The sequence below is a fragment of the Falco cherrug genome, chromosome 4, assembly GCF_023634085.1.
Source record: "Falco cherrug isolate bFalChe1 chromosome 4, bFalChe1.pri, whole genome shotgun sequence".
NCBI classification, from domain to species: Eukaryota; Metazoa; Chordata; class Aves; order Falconiformes; family Falconidae; genus Falco; species Falco cherrug.
In genome coordinates, this window is record NC_073700.1 from 54520547 (window position 1) to 54540010 (window position 19464).

A 19464-nucleotide genomic window follows, 5' to 3' on the forward strand; every position below is an offset into this window, starting at 1 on the left:
TGGACAAAGCCACTAATTGTCTCTTACTCTTGTTCATAGAGACGGATTAATTTTCATTTTTTAAAAAAATCATTTAAAAGAGAGAAATCTTCATGAGGCAGAAGCCTGGACTGGACTGTCTCAGCCCACAATAGCTAGTCTTACAAAGCTGTAAATTAAAAAATCTGGGCCTCTATAAATGGAATTTTTAAACAGTTTTAACCATGAACACTGTGACCAACCCCACCTATGATGATAATACAAATGAAAAAAGAATTCTCCTCTTCAGCTCCACTGCGGGTTAATCCTCAAACTGTTAAATGTTTCAAAATACTGAACTAAAAATAGCACAGTTCCTGTAAGTTGTTTTAACGGCTGGAACAGATAAGGCTGTAAGACAAGGGAAAAGTCTCTCGCACATGCACAGACTCACATATGTACAACCATTTCTTTGAATTAAAAAAAAAAAAAGAGAAAGAAAACCACTGCTATAATGTCATTTGCTTAGTTGGGCTTATGTTGACAGTGACTGTTTGGATTAAGCCCTACGGGTTCCAAGTTGGACAAAGGCAATATTTATCACAGTGTTAATAAAAATATTTTTTCAAAAAGGCTTCTTTTCTGTCACTTCACTTTCAAAAATGCTTTCTTGGGTCCTAGCTAAAGAAGCCTGCCAGCAGGCACTATGCTGTTTCTTTTCCAATATGTTATCTCCTTTTGCTTGAGGAGTAACAAGAGGGCTGCACAGGCTTCATGGCTGTTGGAGATCTAGGGGTTTGCAGCTGGCATTTTCTTCTGCTTTTTCAGCAGTTATTTTCCATGTAAGGAAGAAACCTGTTATTTTACTCACAGAAAGCAAAGAAGCAAGCAAATGAAAAGCAATTTAAAACCTAGAAAGACAAACAGAACAAACCCCAAAGGCTCTAGTAGAGTCATAAAGCAAAAAAGGGATAACATTTTTAACACAGAAAGATTTGCTCTCACAGCAAATGGCCCTTTGGCTGCAATAGAAAAGGATGAAACCATAAAGGTGAAATTCATCACATCTAACTGAGACTGTCCAATCTTTAGCACCAGCTGTGACAGACAATCTGTGCGTTTCCAGTCTATGTTGCAATGATTCCCTTTCAGGAGATGCTTATATTTCCACAGTGAGCACAGGGTCCGCCTAAATACTTGAGCATATAAGAAAAAGCTAATCATTAGATAGCTGAAGTGAACTACATTTTGGCTTGAATAAAACTGTATGAATGACATATGATATCTTTTACTTTTCTTTCTGTAATTAAATGAGGCCCTAGGTCCCACCAGGTGTTACCGGATGGTTTGTGCACTCTTGAGTAAGAGACTTGCCTCACCCTGCCTTGGCTGGTCTTTAAAGGCTAATCCCAAGTGCCGGACTGGGCATGAACTTTGCTTTCTCCATCTGTGTCTCACTACACAGCAGCTTAAAAGCTGCTTTTCTTCACAGAGCTTTTCATGGGAGCCAATATTAAGCTTTTTCTCTAATAGCTGCGGTGCTGGCCAAGGTTTGTCAAACAGCCCTCTCCCCCAGGAGAGCTGGCTGTGAGCACAACCAGCAGTGCTCATGGGAAGGGCTTACTGTGCTCCAGGCCCTGGCTCGCCCGTTGCTCTGTGCCCTAAGGCGAAGTAACACAGGAAAGGTGGCATCAGTGTGCCTCCAATCCTTTTGCCCATCCTCCTCCACAACAGCTTCTTGGGAATGGTGGTTGGAGCATGCTTGCTCCTCAGCCTGGCCTGTGCTTTGCTTCTGACCTGTGCTGGTTGTGGCAGGGCAAAGCACTGGTGGGACAGGAGGTTGCTCAAAGCCATATAATCTCCTTCTCTTGTCCACATCATTAAACATACAGGAACAAACTTCCAGGGTTCTCACACATTGCATTGCACTTGGACAGGGCAGGGCAAGGAAAGAACAGGCTGTGGCACTGAAACGGAACTATTTTTTTTCTTCTTTGGTGTTTTTTACCTGACACTGCACCTTGATCTGTCAGGAGATATATAATTTTTGTCAGTAGTGTTCTGGTCATATTAAAATATTTGTTAGCATTTTAGATAAAGTTTTGTTCCATTTCTGTGGCCAGCCTGATGTCACAATTTGGAGTTGTCTTTTCAGAGTTTTCATGGTTGAAAATACTAAAGCAGCAGCAATAGTGTCTTAAGTCAGTGGTGCTAGCATTTGAACGCTCAGCCAAATACAGGAACTACAATAGCAATCCCTGTCCTTGAGACCAAACAACCCAAACCAAGTTCCAAAAATGATAGGTAGTTTCCAAGATTGCAAAATAATGGTCTAAGGAGTCTTTATAGCATTGTCAGTTCTGAGTATCATACTAAGTGTGCATGGAAAGAATGAGAAATATCTAGGCTAAGATGGTAAATATAAGAAATCTGGGAAAAAATAGTCTGCTTTCTCAGTTACTGTCCAAGAATGTACATGGGCTTATCTCACAGAATTCAAAAGCATTCCCGGAGATGTCTATCTCTGAGATACCACACAAAGGCTTTGAAGACAGTGAGCAGCATAATAAACATGACTTAAAAATCTATAATGCAGGCACAGAGAGCTCAGGCATGAGAATCAATCCTATTGATTGTAGTGCATGTGGGAAAGGAAGGGCTGGAAGTGGTGAGCAATGCCTTTATAGTGTATCATTCAGGGGCAAGGTTGCACTCTTTAGCCTAAGGCTATCTTTCCATACGGATGGAGTAGAAATGAAAAATGACTTTGTTCAGTCTTCACCTGGACTGCTGAACATGCATAAAAGTGTGTCAGTCAAAGTGACTGATGGCCCAACTCAGGTGCCAAGAGACATCTTCTCCTGACAACTAATGTGATGACACTTGAGATCTCAGTTTTGCAGCACAAATGATTTTGAGTCTCTGTGCTGTGAGCATATTTATACAGCAAAACAAGTCTCTGTTGGGATGAGAATAATTATGCAACCTGCTCTGACAGTCTTAGTTGTCCACCACTCCGCCAAAGAGCTACTGCTTACTAAAACCTTGATTTTTTTCTTTGTAGGAGATCAGCAGAACTTTTGGCAGTGGTGAGAGATATCGAAATCAAAGATATCAAACCCAGTTCCTTATGCTCAGACTCTTGGGATGTATTTTTTCTTGCCATAGGCCAAATTGAGTTATAAAATGGTCAGCAAGGGATTTTGCCTATAGAATAATTTGCCTGGAGTTCAATGTCTAGATGTTAGGTGACTGAGCACCCAGTATACTACCTGACAGTAAACGTCCTGCTTTGGCTGCAGACATAAAGGTGTCTAATGTCACCTGAAATGCCTTAAAGGTAGGTGTCCTCAGCTGCAGCATTCAAAGAACAAAGGTCTTGCAAATACCTGGCCTCATCTGCCAGCCCCCTGCAGATGCTTTTAACAGTCTTGTCTCTATTGGTGCCCTTGTTTGTGCAAAGAACTTAAACCTTAAATCTCCATTGATTAACAGCAGTTTAGACAGTTCACATGTTGAGCCTACAAAAAGATGTCATAATCTGGGACTTGAACTCCATCTATCCCCTATACATGATCTGCAAGTATTGTGAAACCTGCTAAAAATGCTGCTTGTTTAAAGAATTGGAAAAAGGATTGGAGTCACTACATGGGTATGAAAATTTGGTACCAAGCCCATGTGCTTGGTTTCAGATGCTTCCTGGAACATCACATTTACTGGCTCTGCTGCTGCCTGCACATACAGACCACATTCCTGCACAGTTTTGTACATAAATATACCTAGGCTCTGACACACTCCAGGCTGGACACTTTCCTTTCAAACTCACAACTTCTAATTGTCCCTCCCAGTTCCCCCAACAAGTTCTCTTCTCTTCTAGATTCCTCAGGCAATCCCTCCCTCCCCTCAGACTGCTTTTAATCTGTCCTGTTTCAATACTTCTATACAGCTAATGAAGCAGTGGAGTTTTCATTCAGAAATTCCTCTCAGCCTTTGTCCTAATTTTCTTTGGTGCTACACATTTGGATTTCCAAATGTACTTCCGCAACCTTTTGTATATCAATCTAAATGTTTTGTGATTTTAAAATTTTATTATTTTTTTTTACTTCACACATATCTGTGAGAGTTTAACTTATCACTGTTAATGAAAGTCAAGCTAGTATTGCCATAAAAAATATGAAATTAACTAATGGCTACAGAGATAGAACAGTCAACAGTGGGAAACAAGGCTTGAACCAAAAAAAATGGAAAGGCAGTCCTGCTATGAGCAAAACAAAACTGCAGAATTGTTGGAAGAATAGATTCCAAGTATTTAACATTTGGATTTGTTTTAGCTTTGCCTGATTTAATGAACTGACTCATCATATTTTGGTAACAGGGTCAAACATCAATGTTCTTACTTCCATTGCTTCTTGATTCCTGAGAACAAAACCAAGAATAGCTTGGACATGCTCTGGAAAGTCTCTGATCTGACCAGTCTAATGTTAAATTTAAGTCAACACTCAAGTGAAAAAATGAACTTATTAGTTTGGGGTCCTTACTTTCTCATCCAAAATCTTTCTGTAGCACTTTCAACCAGAAAGCACATCTCTTGCTGCTAGTCTTGGTCAAGGGAGGGCATTCTCCCCCTCTACCCCACTCTTGTGATACCCCACCTGCAGTGCTGTGTCCAGCTCTAGAGTCCTCAACAGAAGGACATGGAGCTGTTGGAGTCCAGAGGACGCCACGGAGATGCTCAGAGGGCTGGAGCCCCTCTGCTGTGCAGACAGGCTGGGAGAGCTGGGGCTGTTCGGCCCGGAGAAGGGAAGGCTCTGGGGAGACCTTAGTGCAGCCTCCCAGTACCTAAAGGGGCTGACAGGAAAGCTGGAGAGGGGCTTTTTACAAGGGCATGTAGCAACAGGACAAGGGGGAATGGCTTTAAACTGGAAGAGGGGAGATTTAGATGAGATATTATGAAGAAATCCTTCCCTGTGAGGGCAGCGAGGCACCAGCACACGCTGCCCAGAGCAGCTGTGGGTGCCCCAGCCCTGGCAGTGCCCAAGGCCAGGCTGGACGGGGCTGGGAGCCACCGGGGCTGGGGGAAGGGGGCCCTGTCCAGGGCAGTGGGGTCGGACCGGGGGGTCTTTAGGGTCCCTTCCAACCCAAACGATTCTAGCATTCTCTGATTCTGTCTTTGGATCCTAAGTATAGTTTGGGGACACCTGAATCTGGGGAGGTATCTAGTGAATGAAGTATAGGACTGTGTTCAAAAGTAATGCATGAATTCACCTCCCCCACATAGCTGAAGCTAATCACCTTTAGCTGTCTTTAAATTCAGTAAAGTTTTTGAACTAATCAGTTTTTCTAAAATTTTACTATCTGAAGTTATTCCTGTAGTTTCTAGTGGTGGTTTTATCTGTTGTCTGGTAGAGACATTATGCCAGATTGAGTGTGCTTGTTACACAATTCTGCTATAGCTTTTGCATTAGACACAGCGGCATCTTCATCTGTAAACTGTTCATAGTGTCACCCCATGTGAAATTAGAGAAAGACACTGAAATGTCTTGTCTAGTCCTTTTGATAATACAGGCAAGGGAATTCCACACATTCCTCATATTTGGCCAGCTGACACGAGTGTAGCTACAATGTAATTTCTACAGTTGTAAAATTTCCAGTGAGGGAATAAGTCTCTAAAAGAAAAAAAATCCACCACTTGGTAACTTCTTTCAAGTGACTAAGTAGTCTTACTAACTATTCTCTCATATTTCATTTTAATTCTATATGGATTTGTCTATCCGGATGAGCTTCCAAGTAAAATAATAACCAGACTACTTGGTAATAATTGTTACAGTGTTTTATAAAATGTTTTCAATAGTTATCATATAAACTGTGGATAGTGGTTGACAATGCAACATGTCAGGAGATCTAGAAAATGCTGCAAAACAGATTTCCCATGAGAAAGTGGAAATGTTTTGACTAAGATTTGTATTAATGTATCAGCACAACAGAAGAAAGTCATATAAAAGCCAGGTAGTTTCTGTCCAGGTTGCCTGCATAGATAAGCAAATGAGGCATCTCTAGAAGATGATTTTTGGCTGTTCTGGATGCCATGTTAGGAGGAGTTCTATTTCTGTCTGAAAATGTTAGTAATGTTCTATTGATTATACAGGGAAATTAGAAAAGCAGATCTGAACAACTGTTTAGCTTTTGGATATATGAGTCAGGGGATGTATTTTTGGGTTTAAAATAAAAATTCCTGATGGGTGTCTTTAAGGGTAATTTATGATATTTGGAGAATTCCGAGGCTCGGTATCTTAATCTGGCAAACTGTTGAGTTCTATTTCTGTTCAGTATGATTTATTTATTTTTTTACTTCTCAAAGAGGTACAGTCACTCATGCAGATAGTTCTTTTTTTCTAATATCCCTCTTATCTACAGGTACCACATGCAGTGGTAAAACACTTCAGACTATTTTTATTTGCCATGAGTAGAAAGAATAGGTAAATTACTTCAGAACTGGAAGTGTGTGACTGCTACTGGATAAAGGAGTTGTATTGTGGAAATAACAATCCACTTTTAACATATCTTTAGCAAACCGGGCACATTCCTCATCTTGGAAACCAACTGTTGCAAGTGAGCTGGTGAACTGTCTGAACCTGGGCTTGCTCGACATTAGGATGAGTCCACTCTAGTGCCACTGGCAATTTCTGCTGGCATATTGCTGGGCTCTGATCATGGAAATACCATATGCTCTCAAATACTGAAACAAATTTGTTGAGTGATCTAAATCATGTACCTCTTCCTGAATGGCTCCCATCAGAGTTTTCTGCCTGACAAAGGTAGAGAGACAAAGTCCCATCACTTAGGGCATGCTGGTAGGGTCTTCCCTTGGCTGCTGGAGGGGAGCTGTTGGCGCTGACACCCATCATTTACTCAATTGCTGTTTGCATACAAAAACCTGCTGCTGGACATGCACAAGTTCTTGCCTGCATCACAAGTGTAAGCAGAGATGCTGGCAGCGCAACCTACATTAGGAAATCTAAGAACCTGAGAAAGCTTAAAGTAGGATTTGATGGAAGCTGGCTTCTGTTGGCTAAATAAGAAAACTCTTGCTCAGTGATTTACGTTTTCCTTAATATGTCAAAGAATGCTAAGACACACCAAACCAAATACCCATCTGCTGGTTTCAGGTTTTGTTAGAATCATTATTTTCTGGCTACTTGTCTTTGAAACACCATATAACGGAATGACTTGAAAATATCAAAAATGACATCTCAGCAAAAGTGTTTCAAATGTTTTTGAGAAAAGAACCCTTTTTTATCATATGGTATAGTGCTTTCTTTAATTATACAGTAATTCTCAGTGGCTGAAAACTAGTGATTGGGGTACAAAATAAAACTAAAAGGAGATAATCACTTAAGCATAATACAGAACATTTTCATCTCTCATTATCGTGACAGCTTAGATCTGAGTGTCTTTGTTTCTGGTTTTAATGACAATAAATGGGTATCCTGAGAGACCAGTATGAAACCTAATAGGCTGCTTGCCCAGTCTCAGGTGGGATGCTTGCCTGTCCTTGTGAAAATGCCCCACAATGCTAATGGAAGTGAGGGCACACAGGGTCACAGATACCGTTTTCTTAAAACAGAACTAATTAATGCCACACCAGTTATACCTGCAGTAGAGTTTCACGCTGTTTTTTTTGGCTCCACTGAAATCTGAAAGACCTCATGTGTGAATTCAATTGAATGTCAAATGTTACAGAGTAACTTGTGACCTTCCCCAGCTTTGTGCAGCTGTTAAACTCATTTTTAAAACTACTTTTCCCACCCAGAATTAAGATGGGAGCTGCTGAGCCACTGAGTCATAACATTCTAATCAGTTCTAAAGCAACAGAAAACAGGAACAGCTTCACAGTTCATAATGAATGGCATATACCATCATGAGAGATGGTATATGTACCTTGAAGAATATTTCCCTATATCTTTGCACAATATTCCTTTTATTCATGCGAAATACACAGAGCTGTCAAGAAGTTTAACTGGGCAACTATTATTCACTAAACCCCCTTCATCTAGCAATATAACATGTTTGAATAATAGGTGAGACAGTAATGCAAATAGTGGCGAGAATAGTGAGGGGTAAAAAACTGAATTCTTTGGGACAGGTTACTCTGCTCTCCTATATATTAAATATTCTGTTCACATTGCTGAGTCTCCATTTTCCATTGTTTCTTATCCACAGTATTCAATGAGTACAATAGAGAGTTTTACTAACATAAAAGGCTCAAAACTCAGCTGTTCTTCAGAGCATTGCTCTATCAGGATTTTAGGTTCCATTACATAGTGTATTTGACATAGGTGACAGTACTAAATTAAATACTAATACACAGACACACACACACACTACCCAGCTTTTTTTTCAGAAATTGTAAGAATTAAGTCAAGAAATTATTTGGGGCAAAGTGGCCCTTTTTGGAAAGGGTGAACGTCAGTGCTAATCTTTGCTCATTGGCAAGATTGACTATGTTGGCTACATGTACATTGGCTGTAAAGGGGTGATGAAAGGATGACTGAAGTGTGATTTTCTCCAGTGCCTCACATCCTGCATTTTGTTTGGCTGATGTCAACATCAGGATGTATGTAGACACAGTGTCATTGGAACTGAGAAGAAGGAGAGGGTGTCTGTAACCCACTGTCCACAGCACATGGGCTGTTGGGTCTGGTCCCAGTATCTGGCCATGGTAGACCATGGTGGGGAGAAAAGATGCACATGAGAAGCTTCTTGCTAGTACGGGCCAAAAGAGAAAAGGTGGCATATTGGGCATGTCAAGGAACACTTTGAAGACCTGAGACTGGCAATTGCCCAGGACTGCCTCTGGAAGCCTGTATTGCTTGGCAAGAGGCACAGGCTGTCCAAAATGCACCTCTACACACACAGAAAACAAACTGACATTCTGGCATTTCAACTAAATGCAGGTTTCTTCTCTGGAGGCATTTCAGTGCTAATGTCAAAAATAGCAAACCCACACTGAATATACGGAATTCTTCTGGGAAAAGGCAATCGGGTACATTTTATGAAAATATCCAAAATACTGCAGGCATTTTCTTGAATGGAAGCAAATGAAGATTTGCTGACCCATACAGCACTCACACACACCCCCACACACCCTTGTTCCTCCTGTGAATGTGTATGCACAAACTTTATTAAGAAATTAACTTTATTAAGTATCCAGTGGAAATCCAGGGGAATTTCTTGTGGAATAGCATTACCTGCAAAATAGGTATATACAGATTTTGGTGTAAAGATGAAAATGAAATAAATTCTTATTTAAGTAGAGAGATGTAAAATCGGAAGAATACCAGGCTTAAGGTTAAATAGATATGCAGTTTTCAGATAAAGGTGGGGGTGATATCATCTCTATTGATTTTGAGAGGGAGATGAATTCCTGATTGGGCCAGAGAACTTTGAAATACTAGCCATGTTGGAAAAAATAAATGTATCTAGATGTGATGAAGTAACTTGCTTCTTTTAGATCTTGTTTCTTTTTTAGAAGTAACTAACTTCTTTTCTTTTGAATAGTTTCTCATATGAAATACACATTATCACAGAAATACATTGATTTGTTGTGTTATTAGAGTATTAAAAAATTCCTGTAGCAATACATTGAAGTAGTCTAAAAAAATGAAAGCTAATACTTTTTAAAATTTTAACAAAAATATATGTAATGTCCAATAATACACACACTGCTCAGAATGAGAAGGTAATTAATATTTTATTATTAGAACTTACCATAAATTATTAAGCATGAGTCCATTTCCACATCTGAGGCATTTAAGGGCCAACTTTCACTACAGATTTAAGAAATACTAAATGTTTCTAAAAGTTACTGTCTACCCAAACTAATATCATCAGCATGTCATTCCAACATATTTAGCGCATAAAATACCAGGATGCAAACAGTTCCTGAAAATACTTTTATATTACAGAATATCAAAGTTTTGTCTTTAAACTCACAATGAACCATAACACTTATCTTATAAAACCAGTTCAGTTGACCATTATACAGTCCTTCACAGGAGAAATGGAAGATTTCTTGCAAAAATTATTTATTTTGCCATTAATAATGGGGATTTTTCTTTTCCAAAATGAGTAATTTCTACTCCATGGAGCCAGATTGGAGAAGATAATTTTGTAAGGCACATCTGATCCAGTTGAGGGAATCAGATAGCAAAGCATAGAAAAGACAAAAATCTGTTTCTCAGCACTGCTTTGGAGCTTCCAATGGCTGGTTACCCTTCTGCTTACCATGGCCTGACACAATGCGTGCTTTTTAGCTTGTGTCTTATTTCTGTACTTGTTTCTGTATCCTTACAAAAAGTAACTACCCTGCTCCTGCTGACTGGGATTTATCTCAGTATTTCTTGTCAGTTGCTCATGCCTGGTTATACTGCTCACTGCTTGTTTGGCAGCTGGAGGAGAGTGTGGAAGCAACATCTTACCTTTGGACTTTGGTAATACCCCCTTCTACAGCCGAAGCAGCTTCTTCTTGTCCCTTTGTATTCACTGGAGAGAAAAGGGAGATGATGGTCTAATCATCCTGTGTGAGAGGTCTGATGAAGAGACACACCGCTCTCCAGAAAGCACTATTTCTAATGATTTGACCTCTGTTGACTGTAAAGGGACAGCAGGATGACTATTTCAATACACTGCTTTAGCTCCTATATCTCATCAAAATTGTTGCAGGTTTTTGTTGGTTGGTTTGTTGGTTTGTTTGTTGTTTTTTTTTCCCCCCAGCCCTTAATCTGTCTTGTCTGCAGAGGAACAGTCTTATTTTATGCTTTGTTGTGAAACAAATAAAATACATATAAAGCCATGAAACTGCAGTTGGAGTTCATCCAAAATGAAATACTCAGCTTAAAATGGAATGCTAAAAAGGCACCATTTAACCCTTTTTTTAAAAGATGTGTTTCTAAACAAATAATGTCTTTAAAATCAAAGAGCATTGTTCTGCTCTCAAAATGTCAAAATAAAATATTTGACTTTTAACAAATGTTTCGCATTTCCTTCATTTAGACATTTCCTTTTTTAGACAATTAAGGAAATTGCCTGAGTCTCATTCCTCTTCTCCCAACTTCATTTTTCAGTCATTTTACTCTCTGCCAAAAAAACCCCAAAAAAACAACTTTCCCATTTCTAGCTGTAACACAAATCAGATAGAAGAGGATGTCTGTAGACCATCAACATGAGACAAGCAATTCTCAGTAATAAGGAAGAGCCCTAAAATCTTTCTTAGAATCTTTATCAGATCTGAAAAATCCTTTGTCTATTTTTGGCTAGCAAAATGGTAAACGATAGGGGTTCAGGCCGTATTGCTGCCTTGCTTTCTGCATTGGCCAGAGACCTCATCTGATTGCTGGGAATGAGGACCTAGGTCTGCCTGCAAATCGAGCATGCTGCTGGATGTGTCTAGAAGCGTTCATCCTTCTCTACATTGCCCAATAAGTTTCCAAATTACAGAAAACAGCTGATGCTAAAGAAGACAAATTAGAGTATCAAAGCCATGCTGACAGCAATGGCATACAGATACAGATTCCTAGGTCTAGGGAACAAAAGATTGATGTAGGCTAACTAAAACCGGATGGTTTAATGAGGACAAGTTGGATGGTTAGCAGGACTGAGACTGGTAAGTATCCCGTGCTCTATGCAAACAGAAGTTACAGAGTATGGAGGCAAAAGCAAGCAGTTGTTTAAGAAAATGAGGTTTCAATGCAACATCACTAGGTGCACTGTGGTCCCAACCCACGAAGAACACAGTGGAATCATTCTAAATACTTCTACAGTAATTCCTAGCTGTTTAACCATCTATTTAATTATCCAATATCTGTGTAGGGAAATCCCCATCCTCTGTTCCTACAGGCTACATGAAAGCAAAAATAGTGTGTTAGCAATAAAAGCTGTGTCATGGACACATACACCAACAATGCCGGTGACTATCATCTATGAGTAGGGAAGAACTGTATGCTAAAAATAATTACAAGCCAAGAGACACAAAATGCCAGGGAACTACAACAGTCCCTGTTTGGCATTTTTCTTCAGAACACAAGCTCTTGGAGTAAGTTTTCTGGAGACATTTCTGGATAAAAGGGTCAAGAAACTGGAAAATGTAATAAAATGTATACTATAGCTCGAGACTTGGAAGGAAGTAAAGGAAAGAAGCGCAGCACTCTGCATTTAGGAATACCGCCCCATACTTTATGTACAAAATAGTGTGAGATGTGTGCTTGGAAATACAGTAGTGATATACGTGTCAGGGATCGATGTCCTTTCTTTCCTCCTTTCTTCTCCACACCTCCAATTTTACATGGCTGAATTAGGATCTCTATGATTGCTCTAGCAGCAGTGAATGCACGGTCAGGCACCTTCTTTTCCAGAGGTTTTCTTACCCTCAGACCTGTTAGCGGGCCTAGTACTCTTGAGCGCTCCTTAACCTGTTTCAATCAAGAAGAGATGATTCAGAAAAGACCAGCATTTCGCTCTTCTCATTCTTGCTGAAGAGCATTAGGCAGTAGCGGTACACAGAGCTCCCCCAGCAGACTCGAGGCAGCAGCAGGGTCAGAGCAGCGGCAAACACTGCTGTCAGCGTGGCTGTTTGCAAACTACAGATCTTTATAACTAGAGAAACTGGTTCAGGTTACCCTGCTCCTTGATTTAAATACAACACTGAATGATCTTAAAACAGAAAACATGTGGAGCATTTATAGGTCTGAAGCACCAGAATCAGAGTGCCTGAACAGGACAGACCTGCAGCATTGCCACAGAAAAAAAAGGGAAAGGAAAAAATGTCAGTGGAAAAAATAATAAAAGCTCTAATATACCCTTAGAACTACCACTTCTGCACATGGACTAGTGTTCTTTAGTGGAGAATCTGGCTGCAGGTTTTCAAAACCATAGCAGAATGGCAGCCTTTCTGCTTGGAGAATCCATGCTGATGTTCCATTCTCAATGGCTAGAGCGCTGTGATGATAAGGTTCAGGACTAATAAATGTCTTTCATTAGTAAAAGCATGTTTAAATACATCATTAAATGTTCTGCTACAGGAATGTGTCTCTTAAAATTCCTCATTTCAATTGGTCTTGAGGTTGTTAGAAGATTAGTCATTTACTTTCCCGTACACATACTTCTCCATTGCTTACAGCCCACAGGATTTCAAGATCTGGAATCTTTTAAAACTGACTTGAAAAAAAGCCAAACCACCACCACCCCAAAAAAAAACCCAAAAAACAAAAAAACCAACCCAAACAACAGCAAAGCCCCAGTTGATCTCAATTCCAGTCCTCTTACAAGTAGCTATTGTCTTTTTTTCTTTTTAACTGCTACACTGCCAAGTGCTCTTTGCTGTATTCACCTTATTCCTTCCTTTATGCAAAGAATTACCAATGGATACAAGGATGCTTTTTTTTTTAACATTCCTTGCCTTACTGAAGCTCCCATGTATTTTAAAAAGATCCTTGTACACAGGCAATGCCCTTGCTGGTGAGCCAGAAGGGTATGAACTAGGTCCTTATCCATAAAGTCCAAGCAGATTAAAACTATTCCATGCATGGCTGTATGGTTAACGAGACAGAAGTAGAAAAGATTTGATGAACAGGGATATGATGAGCGGTATGTCTATTGCTGAACTTGTGCTAGGTGATCTTTTGAAGTAGTTTAAAAGCACGATCCTTACATAAAGGACTGTTTCTGTTAGACATTGCAATTCATATTGTCTTTGAAGACAAATTATCTTCTAGTCTGGGTTATAAAGGGAAGGCTGTATAATGCCTAGGTTGATGGATGGTCTAATGGAAAATAGCCACTATTCTTTTAATGCTGCTTATACTAAGAAAATACGATCTCTTGTCCTTTACTTAGGCTAAACACCAGTCAAAATTTTCTTCGGAGTGGTTCTTCGAGTTCTCCATTTCTTTTCCTCATCTTTACCTCTTGCAGTGGCAAAATTGAATTCAAGCTGAAGAACCTCCCCAGGGTCTTGGCCAGGTTATTCTAATAGTAAAGGAACCTCTGTGGAGACTTTAGGATGCCGAGTGCCTTACTCTTCTGGTTCATCCAGAGGATTCCGCCCTCAGCAGCCTGATGCCTTTCCCAGCAGGACCAAGGCAACTCCACATGTAACATCGCTGTTACCCCTTAGCTGAGTGCCATCCGTACCCCCAAACAGCCAACCTGAGGTGAGCTGAGCTTTGTCCTCAGGCTGGATAGTCCATTAGGAGGAAGGTAGAAATTTGAGTGCTGAAGATGTTTAAGCTATTGGGTAAATTTCAGTGAAGTGTACTCAACGTGTTCATTAGCCCCTGTGTGCTCCCACAACTCCTCCCTGGGATCCTACGTACAAGTTCCTACCCCTTCGTGGTTCTGAAGTTTCTATAGCTGGTATAACCTGTCTTCCCTGTATTTCAGCTCCTGCCTGATCAGGGCTGCACCATTTGCAGGATTGATAGGAAGCTGGCTGAAGATTGTTGTACAATGACTTGTGGCTCTGTGGTGGGATATGAGTGAATGCTAGCTGAAAGCAATAGCTCAATATGACAAGTGCAAGGGAACTTAAACATATCCAGAGGTGCTATACATTACTTAAAAGCTATAGGTATAGAATGATTTATTAGATGAAGAATTGCAGGCCAAGGGCTCAGGAGAACTGTTCTCTATCTTTAGTTCCTCTGACAGCCCAGAGAATGAACTTGTGCTAATCATTTCACCCCTACATTCTGTTGTAAACATCCTGATAAAATGAGTATATAAGGGTTTACTATCATTATCGTTGCCCTCTTGCAAGTCTGTATTTCTAGGGTAAGCATCCTTTTTAAGCAAGTAAGCAAAATTGAATAAACTGCATTTTTCCCAACTTTCAGCCTTGAAAAGTTATTTCAGTTGCAAACAGAGGCAATACAATTGTTCTGACTGGAAGCAATAGTCAACATAAAGACCACAAAAAGAATAAAAAAAAAAAAAAAGAAAAGAATGTCTGCTTGTCTAGATTTAGTGAAGCTGCATGTGTACTTCAAGAGGGAGATAAAGGATCTGTGTCACAGCAGATCAGTCATTGACCCTCTCTTTGCTACAAGCAGTTGCATTTAATGAAGTTCTAACGATCCATTCATCTCTATTTAGCTGAGAGGATTATGTGTTACTCTACACACTTATATTATCTATGTAGTTATTTAAAAGCAGCATGCTGCCTTTATGTACCATCATTCCCACACCTCTCATTTTTCTACTCTTCAGCACAAGGAAGTATAAAGTGGGAAAAGAGAACTGAATTGTGTCTCAGAGGAAAGATTCTGTGTGTAGGGGGCATCTCCTCCCCACCTGAGCTACACCTGAGCTCGTTACTGCAATATTAATGTCTCTTTCCCGAAGGTCCAAGATGCAAATCCTTTCATCCTTAAGCAGATCTCTGGAACAGGGCAGATGACTCACATTTTAAAATATCTGATGTCTCCTCAATGTCTGGGAAGATTGCATAAGGTCATTTGCTCAGCTGTTGACAACTAAACCATAGACATCTAAATTTGGGTGAGATGAAGTCTAGAGGGCAGAAAGCTATTGTTGAGGCACCCTCTGAAATACTCAGCTGCCTTTGGTGCCAAGGGCAGCCCAGCATAGAGGTGATGCACGTGCCTGGTGTATTACAAGGCTGATTATCTGCTGTAAATTATGTGAAAGGTGGTGGCACAGCAGTGAGTTCATGATAAAACCTCATTAAATAAGTAGGGGCACATGAATTGTATCTCATGTGACATTATTTCTTGAGAAATTTGTATTGTCACTGTTTTTCCCATCTCAGTATCTCGTCTGGGAGAAATCTGAAGGGTCTGTTCAACTGTTCTGGTTTCCTGAACAACCAGCAGCCCCATCCTGAGTCGGTTGTGGGGTGCTCAGAAATTCTGCATGTGCATTCAGCACGACACTGTACAATACATCTTGTCCTTAATAGTAATGGGAAACACTTGCCACTGTAAAAATGGAGAGTAAAATTGTGTTCTATGTACTAGAAGAGGGAAGAAGCAGCACAACATGTGAACCAGACTGTTGGAGGTTGTTGGACTGCACAGCTATGCACAGCCAAACACAAGTGTAATGGGTACGAGGATCAGGACTTTCCCTGGAACAACATACAGAAAATAAATCTCACATTCTGGGTAATGAATATGAATATAATATCCTCAAGATTCAGTTACAGACATCTGTGATAAACCTTGATGGTCCCCCTAGAAGGTGGGAATTTGTATAACATTTATGTTAAAAATACTTTGCACATTTAGAATATATTTTTTTTTTTTTTTGATATCCTGAGAGCAAAATACCAGGAAGAACTACTGAAAGGAAAATGCCTGCGACCTTTTAAATTAATTCAGAGAGGCTGTTCCTTGCTTAAGCAGAGATATCGAAGGAAAAGCAACAAAAAGCAAGGCGAGACATGATAGAAAAAAAAAAGGAGCATGGGGAGAATCTGTCATCAATTAATTGCAGTTATATGGATTAAACCTTCTTTGAAGAGACATAATTTAAAGAGACAAGGACTAAATTCATCTGACCAGATGTCTGCAACATAAACAACTCTCATGGGACTGTGACTTGGATCTCCTTATTGTGGGCAGAGATCAAGAGGAATTGAAGAGCAGAGTTCATCTCACAGCAAGGCAGATGGCCAACGTACATTAGCTGATATGCACCTTCATGATAAGCCTGTAAGGGGAACTCAGTGTGAATAGTTCAGCTGTAAATGTCATCACTGGAGATACCGGAAGTCAGTTATGATTAATCCCACCTTTTGCAATTTATCTGAAGCCAAAGAGCAAAGCTATCTGAGAACCAGAAAAGCATTGAGGTTGTAAATGTCTTCTTTAACCCTTAGGAAACATATCCCATTTCTTCAAATTTAAATATAAACCCATTTTAAGAATTAAACACAGAAATTAAGTTTTCTCTGCAGCCAGTCCCTCTGCCCATATTTCACTGTGATGCTATCCTTGATCTGCTTAGAGTACTTATGCTCTAGGTGAATAACAACCCAAGATGACTAGCTGTCCATGGAGGCATTGGTTTAGCTTTTAATTCTATTAAACACCACATTTAATGATTTTCTGTGCGGAAGCTCTGTGAGATGTGGGAGTAACAAACAAGCAAATTCCTGACTGCTAATCAATAAAGTGCAACTTCTAAAATCATGGTGCAGCATCTTTTAAAGAGTATCTTTGAATCCTTTATTTTACTGAGATGCCCTTTCACCTTTTCTTCATCCAGCCCCTGGATCCAGACTGCTGTGGGCTTCCTACGGGGTATGCAGGACTGAATTGACCTTGCCCTAATTGGGGAAGCTCTGAGTATTTTCTATTTACAAATTAAATAACTTCTTCCTCTGCTGGTCTGGTCTGGTTATGGTACCTGTGCGAGCGGGTTTGAAATGTATCTCCCTTCTGCCCTTGACTATCACGTTCATGGTGAAGCATGCCTCTGGTCCTTCCAAAATCACCTGACATGGGAGTGGTGCTACTGGCAGCTTCAATATGCCTCTGTGCCAGGTGTGAGAAGAGAAATTCAGCTAGCTGAACTGTTTTTCCTTCACTGAAAGTTGTTTCCCATGTTCTGCAGAAAAAAATGGGAGGAAAAAAAAAGAAAAAAAGAAAAAAAATGAAAAAAGAAAAAAAGAAAAAAAGAAAAAAAGAAAAGAAAAAAGAAAAAAAGAAAAAAAGAAAAAAAGAAAAAAAGGGGAAGGGGAGGAAAAAAAGCATAACTTGGGTAGCAGCAGCCCATTGGCCACCTGTTAGCCCGTGATGTCTTGGATGGAAGCAAGGTGCCAATGGACTTTCTGCAGGCGACAAGACATTTTTCAGCTTGGTGGCTGTGCAACTGCATGCTGCCTGTTTTGTGTAGCAGACTGCACCTTTTCCCTTTAGTGAATGAACAGGTAAGTGTCAAAGATTTGGGTATATGGCACAGAAATGAAATATGGAAATCCTGCCAGACTTCCCATTTCCTCTACTGACATTGAAAACTTTCTGAGGAAAACTGCTCTGATGTCATTTCAATCCCTAATAGAGGAATATTAGCCATTATCCTCTAGTTAAAATGCCATTAAAAAACTTGTCAGAATCAGAAAGCAATAGTATATATACAAATGTTATGCAATTAAAATTCTGTACATGCATACACAGTAATTGGATTTTTATTTAATCAAAAGTTATCTCTTAGTCCCCTCAATTCCAAAAACCATTTTGTGTAAAAAGAACACCTCTGGCTAGCAAAAGGATTGAGCTTTACCTTACCCTGCCCCAGCTGCTAAAGGGCTAATGTACAATTTGCTCTATAAAGTTTGCAGAAGTCATAAGTGCTATTATAGAAAACCAACACAATAAATAGCTACTCTGTTGAACTCTTGGAAAATGATGAAATTATCAAGCTAAAGTCTATAGAGATCTCTTTGTCAGCATTTCAAACAAATTAGCAATGTTTTAACAACTGGTGTGCGGACAGAGTGTTATTATTACTTAATACACTACCTGTGAGAAGTGGAAATGTCTGTGACAGAATGCTGTGAGGGAAACCACGGATCCTAATAGTTAAAATGACTCTTCTAAATCAAAATTAAAGCAGGTAACATATAGTCACTGGAGTATGCAGAAAACAGCTTGCTAGAATGTTTGGTTTCTAAAGAATTCCATCAGAAAACAACAGGTGCAATATGATGGTCTGTGCCAGCAAAGACATTTATTTCAATGTATGTAAGAGGTGAGTATGTTACATAGATGTATAAAGAAAAGGGACATGAATGTGGGCATCTATTATGAAAAATGAGCTATAACACAGTCCAGAAGAACGGGAAAATCCCCATGTTCCCAACCGTCTGAGAGCTTTTACGAGGTCTGTGCTTTCATTGTAAAGAAAATATCTTCCTTTGCCCATTTGAGTTTCTCAGATGACCTCTTGTGTAACTACTTAATGTCCACTGAGGTGTCTCAGGCAGTTTCCCTGAGGTCTCCAGTCCATGATATCTACATGTCTAACACTTGGGGATGGGAACTATTCATACCACCTAACTTTACTCTCATTTCACACTTCATTTAGAACAATCCATCCTCCCTGGCTCGCTCTACTCAGTCAGCAGTTCAGGTTCTGTGAACCACTTTCTCAAGATGATCATCTCTCACCCTTGACTACATGAAGCACCTACAAGCCGTTCAGTGCTGTTCCCCACCCAAAAGGATCAAATAAGCACCATTAATTTAAATAATTCCTATCTACAGATTGCTGTATGACTATTTGCTATGGTGTGTGAATTTATTGTCATGATTATGACAAGTGCTGTAAAGTATATAATATATCTTTGGTATTCATATCTTCAAAGTATTAGTTGCTATACATAATTTGGTAGCCATAGCAACACTGATAAATTTAAAATTAATAGTCCTAATTTGGCTAGTACAAAAAGGTCAAGGGCTGAACAACATGGAGCACAAAGAGGAAGAG